This window comes from Peromyscus maniculatus, chromosome 7 (genome assembly GCF_049852395.1).
Source record: "Peromyscus maniculatus bairdii isolate BWxNUB_F1_BW_parent chromosome 7, HU_Pman_BW_mat_3.1, whole genome shotgun sequence".
Taxonomy (NCBI): Eukaryota; Metazoa; Chordata; class Mammalia; order Rodentia; family Cricetidae; genus Peromyscus; species Peromyscus maniculatus.
Window position 1 is genome coordinate 48,755,093 of NC_134858.1, and position 10,282 is coordinate 48,765,374.

At 41.1% G+C, this 10,282-nt stretch overlaps 1 pseudogene; it reads right to left on the minus strand.

Annotated features, from left to right (window-relative positions):
- Nucleotides 1-7,105: 7,105 nt before the first annotated feature.
- Nucleotides 7,106-8,850, minus strand: LOC102927473 (large ribosomal subunit protein uL18-like; annotated as a pseudogene).
- Between the last annotated feature and the right edge of the window lie 1,432 nt (nucleotides 8,851-10,282).

Genomic DNA, 10,282 nt, shown 5'->3' on the forward strand with positions numbered 1-10,282 from the left:
TGTTTTCAAATGCAGAAGAATTTTCCAGAATCATATACCTGCACATCACAAACTGATGTCTCTCTGTTGTTGCAGTCAGTGTCAATGTCATATTTGATATAATAAATGCTTTCTACTTAAGATAAAAGCAATCCTGTGTAATAATAAGGCCCTCTGTTTTCGACATTGGACATCTTGCTGAGCAAGCTCCATCTTCATTGGCAGAAGCTGTCAGTTACTGTGTTAGTTTGAATAAGAATGCCCCCCCAAAGGCTCATATATTTGAATGCTTAATTATCAGGGAGCAGCACTATTTGAGAAGACTTAGGTATGGTCTTGTTGGAATACATATGCCCTTTTTGAAAGAAATGTGTCATTACAAACACCAGGGCTGGCAGAGTAATGATCCATGTGAGGCAAAAAGGAAGTCTGGTTCAACATGAATTTCTTAGCCAGTGTTGGTTCAAATTTCTAGAGTCTGACAGCAGCAGTTTATTTTAGGCATATTTAAGCACAGAACAATTTGCAAAAAAAAGTTTCCTAGTATAGCACAATCTCGTGTGTACAATGAGGCATAATTACATTGAAACTCTTTTCAAAGTACATGTCACTGCTGCCATGAAGATGGGTTCTAGAGATAGGCTAATGTGTTATCTTAATGGCCTGGGGAGGATCTCGTGTGTTATCAGTTGGTCTATTAGCTACCTCCAGTCCTGGTTGTGGAAGTTTGGGGGAACCCCTGGCCATACAGATAATGCAATGTCACCTAGGCTATTAGCCACCTCAGGTTCTGCTTGTGGAAGCTTTAAATGGCCTGGTCTTACAGATAGTAGAGGTCACCAGACTCTTAATCACCTCCATCCCCAGCCTTCTAGGTAGAAAAATGGGTTCTACATCTCTCCTATTGAAAACACAATCCTGTTTAACATTTCTGGTTTTCCTAGTGCTTATCTTATCTGTGAGTGCAAGGACTTTGATACTCCCAACATTGCCGGGGTGGGCTTCGAGTTTCAAAAGCCCTAGCCAAGCTGAGCATCTCTCTCTCTCTCTCTCTCTCTCTCTCTCTCTCTCTCTCTCTCTCTCTCTCTCTCTCTCTCTCTCTCATTAACCAACACCTAATGAAGTCTATTTTATCCACAAACTCCTGTGTGTGCAAAGGCTTATTGCTTTTTCCTCTGTGTGTTCCCAGTGTTTGGAATATAGTATAAGACACTTCTTGTTGTATAAATTAATGGATAAACCAATCAATGCATCAATAAATCAACCAAATTTATTGCTAAGGGTTGACTCAGTTCCAAAGGACATGGATTATGATGTAATAGAAAAAGAAAGAAAGAAAGAAAGAAAGAAAGAAAGAAAGAAAGAAAGAAAGAAAGAAAGAAAGAAAGAAAGAAAGAGAAAAAAGCCTGGAGAGATGACTCAGCCATTAAAAACTAGTCTCACAATTAAAATAATAATAATAATAATAATAATAATAATAATAATAATAATAATAATAATACCTCCAATTTAGTCCAACTTCCTACTTCTACAAGATGAACCCAGTATTAATCCTTCCAGGAGCCTGTTGTTCTTTTTAGAATGAATGATCTTGAAATTAAGGGTAAAAAATGTCTCCATTTGCTCTATATAAGAACATCATATTGCTTTACAATAATCTGTAATTTTAATCATAATTGAATTTTTTAATTGCTTTTCTTGATTGTCTCTCAAGTGTATGTGTGAATATATCTCTTAATCATTTCATACTGGCTTATAAGTTCTTCAGAGAGAGGATTGGTCAGTCTTTATAATTATACAATTCCAACATATGGTCATGTTTAATGAACATTACATTATAAGTGGCTGTATTGTCAGCTTGGAAAACTATACTTGGAAAATGCATTAGCTAATGTGCAAGCAGCTCAGGAATCTACTGCATGACATTAGCTAGGGCCGAGTCTCCAAACAACCCAGCGATTTAGCTATTTGGCAGGGTTGATATTTTCAGTCATAAAAGATCTCAATGATTGGTCTTAAATTCTTTCTCTGATAGCTTTTACAGCCTAAGGTTTCTTCCATACATGTAGTCAGCTTTTCTACTGTCCCAAACTCCAGGGCTGTTACTTTCTCCTGGTGCTTTTTCTGTCTAGGTCCCCATGGTCTCATGTGGGGCTCTGCTTGTACTCTGTGGCATCAGAAAAACTGAAGAACAGCCTCAATGTTAGAAAATACATGGATCAAAGAATCCTGATTCCTGAACCAAGACAAGAGAAAGAGCCGAGAGTTTGGGGAAAACTAACTCCTTTGGCCCTATTTCCCACGTGCATGTATCATATTATTCCTCTAGTCCCCACAATAACACAATTGGTTTCAACTTACATGGTTAAAACTGAGGCTCCATTTTCCAAGGCCACACAGTGGACACATGGGAAGTTATATGCCAGCTCTTTTTGATTCTAAAGTCAGCCCTCTTTCCATGATAGCAGACCAGGACTTGCTTTATTTTTCTGGTAGCTTTCTTCACCCTAGAGATAAAGCCACAGGTGAGGCTTTATGGTATTTTGTTTTTTATTTTTCCAGTCTCACGGGAAATAATTTATTGAAAACAGATAGTTCCTGATGTTCACACTTGGAGGGTATATCCAATATTGACAAACATTCCTGCATTTGACTTAGAGTACAATAGGTCCCATACTTCCTACTAAAATGGCTATGTTATGTCTCTTTCAGCTTAGATTTGGTAGGAAAGCATAACTTTCCTTCAGCCTTGCTCCTGTCAGGTGTTCAGTCAAGGATCACCTGGTAGCGTGGTACCAGACACAAAACAAATAAAAGCTGTATTAAAATTTGTTTGGACAAAAGAAATTAATTAGGAGGAAATCTTAAGTCTTACAGAAGTCAAGCAGGAGTCAGGCTTCATATGGGATTAGAGACAGATGTTGAAGAGTCACATGAAGGGAAGCAAGGCCTCCCTTCCCTCCCCTCCCCTCCCTTCCTCTTCCCTCCTCTCTCCTTCCCTCCTCTTTCCTTTCCTTCCCTTCTCCTCCCCTACCCTCATTTATTGTTGTTACATGATATAACATCAGAAAATTTGAAGGCAAATGCATGGAACTAGAAAAAATTATCCTGAGTGAGGTAACCAAAACCCAGAAAGACAAACATGGTATGTACTCACTGATAATTGGATATTAACTGTAAAGTAAAGGATAACCAGGCTACAATCCACAAACTCAGAGAGAGTTGGAACAAGGACAGCCCAAGGTGGGACAAATGGATCTTCCTGGAGGGGAAATAGAAGAGATCTCCTGGGTGGACTGGGGATGGGTGGGGATGGGAACTTAAGGGATCAGGTTGGAGGGTGGGTGGAGGAGGAGAGTACTGAAAGAGATGGAAAGGGGAGGCTTCTTGGGGACAGATAGAAACCTGATGTAAGGGAAACTCCCAGGAATCTACAAGTCCCAGCTAAGACTCCTAGCAATAGTGGATACATAGCCTGAACTGGCCATCTCCTGTGATCATCTTGATGACTATCCCAATTGTCATCAGAGAGCCCTCATCCAGTAACTGATGGAAATAGATGCAGAGACCTCCAGCCAAACATTTGGGCCAAGCTCAGGGAATCCTGCCAAAGAGAGGGAGTAAAGATTATAGGAGCCAGAGGGGTCAACAGCACCACAAGAAAACCCACAGAAACAACTAACCTGGCTCATAGGAACTTAGAGAGTCTGAACCAACAACCAGAGAGCCTACATGGGACCAAACTAAGCTCTTTACATATATGTGACAGTTGTGTAGCTTGGTCTACTTGTGGAACTCCTGACAATGGGAGCAGGGGCTGTCCCTAATGCTTTGGCTGTCTCTTGGGAACCTATTCTTCATACAGAATTGCCTTGCCCAACCTAAATGCAAAGAGAAATGTTTAGTCATATTGCAACTTGATATGCCGTATTTTGTTGATATCCATGAAGGCCTGCCCTCTGAACAGAAACAGAGGAATGGGTGGAGGAAGGGTGGAGGTAAGGTGAGGGGACAGGATGGGCAGAGAGGAGGGAGCAAAAACTTCAGTCAGGATGTAAAACAAATAAATTAATTAATTTAAAAAATAAGTAGAGTATAAAGTTTTTCAAAATCTATACTCAAAAGCTAAAATAAAATACTACTTTTGGCCTTTTCCTGATGTCCACATGTAAGTGAGCCTCTCTGAATAAACCCCTTACTCAAAGATGGTAGGCCTCTGATCATCGTCCTACACTGAGAGTGTTCACAGTTTCTCTTATCTCTTGGCTTGTACTGGAAACTCCATCAAGAAACCAACCTTGACTCCTCATAATACCTAAAATTATGTTTTATGCAGCAGAGACACTAAGTCGGTAGAATACGATTCATTCAGTACACATTCAGTCTTGTATTTGTGGGGGTGTTTTTGCTTTAGATGGGAAATGTTTTTATTTTCTTTCCTTTTTATTTAAATAATTACATAATAGGTATTTTTTCATATTCTTTCTCTTCCCCTAACTGCTCCCAGATCACTCTCTCCACCCATCCTCAGCTGTAATGTTTTGTTTGTTTTTAATGCAGGTTTTCTCCAAGATTTTCCCTTGTCTTATAAACACAGTAGTGCCTGTTTATTTTTCTCTTACAATAGAATGCTACTCCTATCATTTCAAGCTAACATATTTTGGTTTATAATCTGAGGAGAAAATCAAAGGAGCTATTTTTAATAGTATGAGCAAACACTGTAAACTACTAGCAGCCATGTGTCTGTAAAATTAATTTGGGGTATCCCTTTTTGACCTTAGACAATTCAGTAGGTCGAGTGCTTGAGACGCCAAAACCACGATTAAGCCTGCTAGAGATGAAACGGCTGAGGCCAAACTCTTGGAGATTATACCAGGCTTGACCCTCTCCTGTCCTTCCGAATGAAGCTCATTACTGAGAAATCATCATTCTGTGTTCATGAGCTTCAACATTTAATAAAGCAGTGATCAGAATCCTGGAACATAATTAAACCTTTGATGAAAATGAATGACCATGGGACCAAAACCAAAGATCAGAGGGAAGAAGAGCAGGCAGGAAAGAGGTTTCTGTGGAGCCTCTGGACAGATATACTGAGCCTTTTATTTCTCATTTGGGCCATGATTTCTATCTGTCTGGTGATGGACAGCAAACATGTACTAAAACAAAAGAGAAATTTCAGTGGGCATGTAAGAAGCTTCCAAGGGGTTAGGAAAGGTCACTTCAGTGAAGTTGGGGGATGGGAGTTGATTTTGAACTTACTCATTGCCTTTCAGCTGTTCCTCACAAGCATAATTTGAGTGCAGTTAAAACCTAGAGAATAAAATATCTATGTAAACATTACTAGATGAAAAAAGGAATGGGATGAGACTACCACATAGTATATAACCAGGTAGCCCATTGACTGATGTGGTGAAAAACTAGAAGATATAGTGAGAGACCATTAGGCCAGTGGCCCTGTCTCTCTTCTACTGAGGTGGCTGTGAAGCATTGAACACATCATCACACATCTTAAGATTCTCAAGTCCTGATCTCATTTTTAAATCATAAAGCTGTCATTTGTTTACCAAGTTGCCTTAGCAGATCTGGGGTGAGACTAGAGATTCTGAATCTCCAAACAGCTCCTGGCTGGTCCACAGATCTCACCTGGAAAAGCATTTAGCTTCAGATCATCAATCTCAGAATCTCCCTTGCACTCCTAAAGTTGTGATTCCTGAATCAGAAGATCCACCTCCCTATGCATAGGCCTTGAGTTCCCCTGTTTCTAGCCTGGGCTAGCCTCTGCCACAGATTCAGTCTGCCTCTCTTCCCAACATAACAGAGCCCCATCCCTGCAGCCTCTTGGCCCTTTCCTCATCATCTGGAAGGGATGGAAGCTGGACAAACTGTTCGCCCTATTATCTAGGCTTGGAGCAGGGCACAGAGGTCACATTTACACAGGGATGGTTCATTGAGCATCATTTGGAAAACACACAAGAATTTAAAAAACCTCAGAAACCTTGTTGACTCTTGACATTTCTCCTCAGTGCTTTTTCCTACACATCAACACAGATACATGTTTTATGGAAGTAGGAATTACAACAAATAGATACATGCTTGCTTCAAAATTATATTGTTTTCTCAATTCACAACACACTATAAATATGTGATTTTAATAACTTTATTATCTTCCATTATAAAAATATCCTTTATTTGTAGAGCAGTTGTTAGATGTTCACAGTTTTTGCTAATATAGGGAAGTCAGGCCAGGAACTCCAAGTAGGAACCCGGAAGCAGGCGCTGAAGCAGAGACCGTGGAGGAATACTGCTTACTGACTTCTTCTCCATAGTTGTTCACACTGCTTTCTCATACACCCCAGGACCACCCGACCAGGGATGACACCACCCACAGTGAGGTGAGCCCTTCCATGTCAATCATCAGTCAAGAAAAAATGCCCTAGAGGCTTGTGTACAGGCCAATCAGATTGAGCCATTTTCCCAGTCAAGGGGTCCTCCTCTCAGATGACTGTAGCTTGTGTCAAGTTGACAAAAATAAATAAGCAAATAATTAATGCAGTATGTGCATTTTTAAAATTTAATCATAAAAGTGATACATGTTTATTGAAACAACTCAAGCAAGTAGAGGTGAAAAGGGAAATGAGTATTCCCTTCTCCTCCCCTTCTGCCTCTACTGGTATATTTCCTCCTATGAATCTTCAGTGTTTTACTAATCTACAGGAAGCAGTATCTGTGTTTCTCACTATTAGGTCTCTAGTGCTTGGTTCAGACCTAGGGAGGCCTTAATACATACTTGTTGGGAAGAAATGGAAAATTGAAGATTTATTCACTTTTCAAGTTAAAAAAAAGGAGAATGTTATAAATTACCCAGTCTCAAGTAATCTTTCATAACACCAGAAACCAAATGCTGCACACATTCCTCTGAAATTGCTATGCTCATTTAATATGTATATCAAGCACTGTTCCGAGACACAGCATATAGCTTTAATTCTTCTAAGTGGCTATATAGTATTCTACACTATAAATATGCCATAATGGATTAGTTCCCATAAAGGTATATATAAAGTTAGGAATCTTTGAAGTTACTGATGATATATTCAATATCCATGTGTATCTTTATGTGCCCAGAGTTTTGAGTTTTGTTTATTTATGTGTGATAGACCTTATAATTTGGCATGCTGACTCAAAGGAAACATATATATGTATGTATATGTATATATGTATGTATATTGGCCTGGTCAATAAGTTTATTGTCTTTATGAGAAAACTTCATAGAAAATGGCTTTAGCTTTCAGTAGCCCATTCCTGAGCTCTGAGGAAGCATGCCTTCTTTTGAGCAACCCAATCTTTCTTTTAGTGAAGGGACATTTGGGGGGAATTCCATCTCTTCTTTACTTCTCTCTTGGGCTTCTTCTCATGGGCTGGATTCTCTCGGATGGCAGCATGAGCTCTCATATGCATCTCTTCCATCATGTCTGGAGTCATGACGTTCTTTATGTACTGAGAGAACTGTTTCTTACAAGCATCTTTGTCTTCCTCCATTAGATAACACAGGTAGTCTGCCACATTCTGACCCATGCTGTGCTTCCAATGGACCTCTGCACTGGACTCCTTGCTTTCAGAATCCTACTCAGGGAATTTTTTGGTACTATGAGGGACAGACAAACCTCCACCACAGCTCCCTTCAGGGCCCCAAAAACTTTATTGCCAGTTGTAGTTTGGCAAGACCTGCATCTAAATGGCAAGTGAAGTAACAGGCTGACCATCACATTGGATTCATCTCCAGTCAATGGCACTTGTCCTTCATAGATATTGTCCATGCCGAACCTACTGAGAAGCCTGTGGGCCAGCAATAGGTCACTACAATAGGCTGCTGCATAATTTGTCAGGCCAATTTTCACACTGCATTTTAGCAGTTCATGTGATATGCTGCTCAGACTATCATATCTCCTTCTATACAGGCATATGCAATCTGTCTGTATGGGGTGGTTTTGTGTGTCAACTTGACACAAGTTGGAGTCATCAGAGAAAAGAGTCTCGGTTGAGGAAATGCCTCCTTGAGATCTTGCTGTAAAATGTATTCTCATTTAATGATCAGTGAGCGAGGGCCCAGCCCATGGTGGGTGGTACCATCTCCGGACCACTGATCCTGGTTGTTTGGCTCAAACTGTTTGGGGGGCACCCAGGCAGAGGGATCTGGATCTGTTCCTGGTCTATGGGCAGGCTTCTGGAACCCAGTGCCTGTGGTGTGACACCTTGCACAGCCTTAGTGCAGTGGGAAGGGGCTTGGACTTGCCTAGGCTCAGTGTGCTGGGCTCTGCTGACTCCCCATGGGAGACCTCAATTTGGGGGATGTGGGGAGGTGGGGTAACTTGGGAAAGAGGACTAAGGGGTGGGAAAAGGGAGAATGGGGGGATCTGTGGATAGTATGTGGAATGAGTAGAAAATTCCTTAATTAAGAAAAATGAAAGAAAAAAAAAAAGAAGGTGAGCTGAGCAAGTCAGTAAGCAGCACCCCTGCATAGCCTCTTCATCAGCTCCTGCCTCTGGGAGCCTGCCCTGTTTGGGTTCCTGTCCTGACTTCCTTCAGTGATGAACAGCACTGCTGAAGTGTAAGCCAAATAAACCCTTTTCTCCCCAACTTGCTTTTTGGTCATGGTGTTTTGTCACAGCAATAGAAACACTAACTAAGACACTGGCAGATGCTGTCTCTAATACATGAACTATCATCCTGTATTTGTGTGTTGTATTTATTTTAGTCCTGGATCACCAATTGTTTCCAATCACAGAAGTCAGTTTTACCCTCTCACTACCTTCTAAATCTCATTTGGTATCTCTTAAAGTAGGCTTTATTCTTGACAACTTTCACAAACTCCATCCAGAATAGAAACCTACAATGAGGCTCCACACAGACCTGCAGTGCTGGGGGTGGGGTGGGGGTGGGGATAAAGACAGAGGTGTTGTATGCATGCGCCGTATCAGGAAAGGTATATTTTTAATAAATGATACTAAATAATTTTCTTGAAGTGTTGGGCCAATTCATATTCAAACAAGCTGTGTATAAAAGAGCTCATCTCAGGACTGGAGAGGTGGCTCAGCAGTTAAGAGCACTTGCTGTTCTTTCAGAGGACCCAAGTTTGGTTCCCAGCACCCATGTCAGATGCTTTACAACCACCTGTAACTCCAGTTCCAGAAAACCTGACACCTGCTTCTGAACTCTATGGGCATACACCCATATGCACATACCCTTCCACACACACACACACACACACACACACACAGATATGCACACATACACATAATTTTTTTAAAGGCCCACATCCCCACATCCTTCCTATTATATCAGCCCTTTTTACATTTTTACAATCTGGTGAATGAAAACAGAAAACCATAGTGCTTTAATTTACTCTTTCCTTGTCTGCTAGTAAGGTTGATGTTTTTAGTTTATATTTTCGGTGAATCACAAGGAACTTGCTCTCAGTAGAATCTCTGGCTAAGAATGTAGATATCTTAAGGGTGTGTGAAGTTTAGCAGATTGCTTTCAGAGGTGATTAAACAACTCATCCTCCACAAGCAGCTCTGAAACATAGTTCACCAAAGTCGGTTGTTGTGATTTTACGAAGGAAATACAGGTCTTTGCCAATTTGGGAGCCTCATTTGTGTGTGTGTGTGTGTGTGTGTGTGTGTGTGTGTGTGTGTGTGTGTGTGTGCATTTCTCACCTTGCTGTCAGAAAGCCAGATGCTGGGAGCTGTGTCCTGGAGGGAGGGCCAGCTGTGTGGAAAGAAAGGTTTGGGGCATCAAGTCCTTGGAAAAGGTAGCTGGAGGGTGAGGGGTAGGAGTCCAAAGGTATTTTCCAACCACCATCCCTGGCATAGAAAGTGCTTGTCTATGCCTAAGAGAATCAAACTGGCCCAGAGGATGAGCAGAAGCTCATGCTGGGGTCTGCTCCAGGATCTATGGCCAGGGTGCTGTGTGACTGTAGGGTGCAGGCATCAGAGCTCAGTTTCTACAATCACATGCTATTGACAGTTGAGATTTGAAGAAAACTGAAGTGCAGTGTTGATTCGCTATGCCTATAAACAGAGTTTCTGACTAGAGAATGAGTTCCTACAGAATGAACTCTAATCAGGTAGACCATGGATGGCATTCTTCCTTCCACTCATCAAGAAGAGTAAGGTGTGAGTCAATTACCAGGCACATTGGCCATGATAAGTTGAAACAGAGAGTGTCTACAACCAGGTAGGTTGACTAAGAAAATCATTCTGTATAGAGTCCAAGAGGTTAGATGGTTGATTAAGTCACAAAAGGG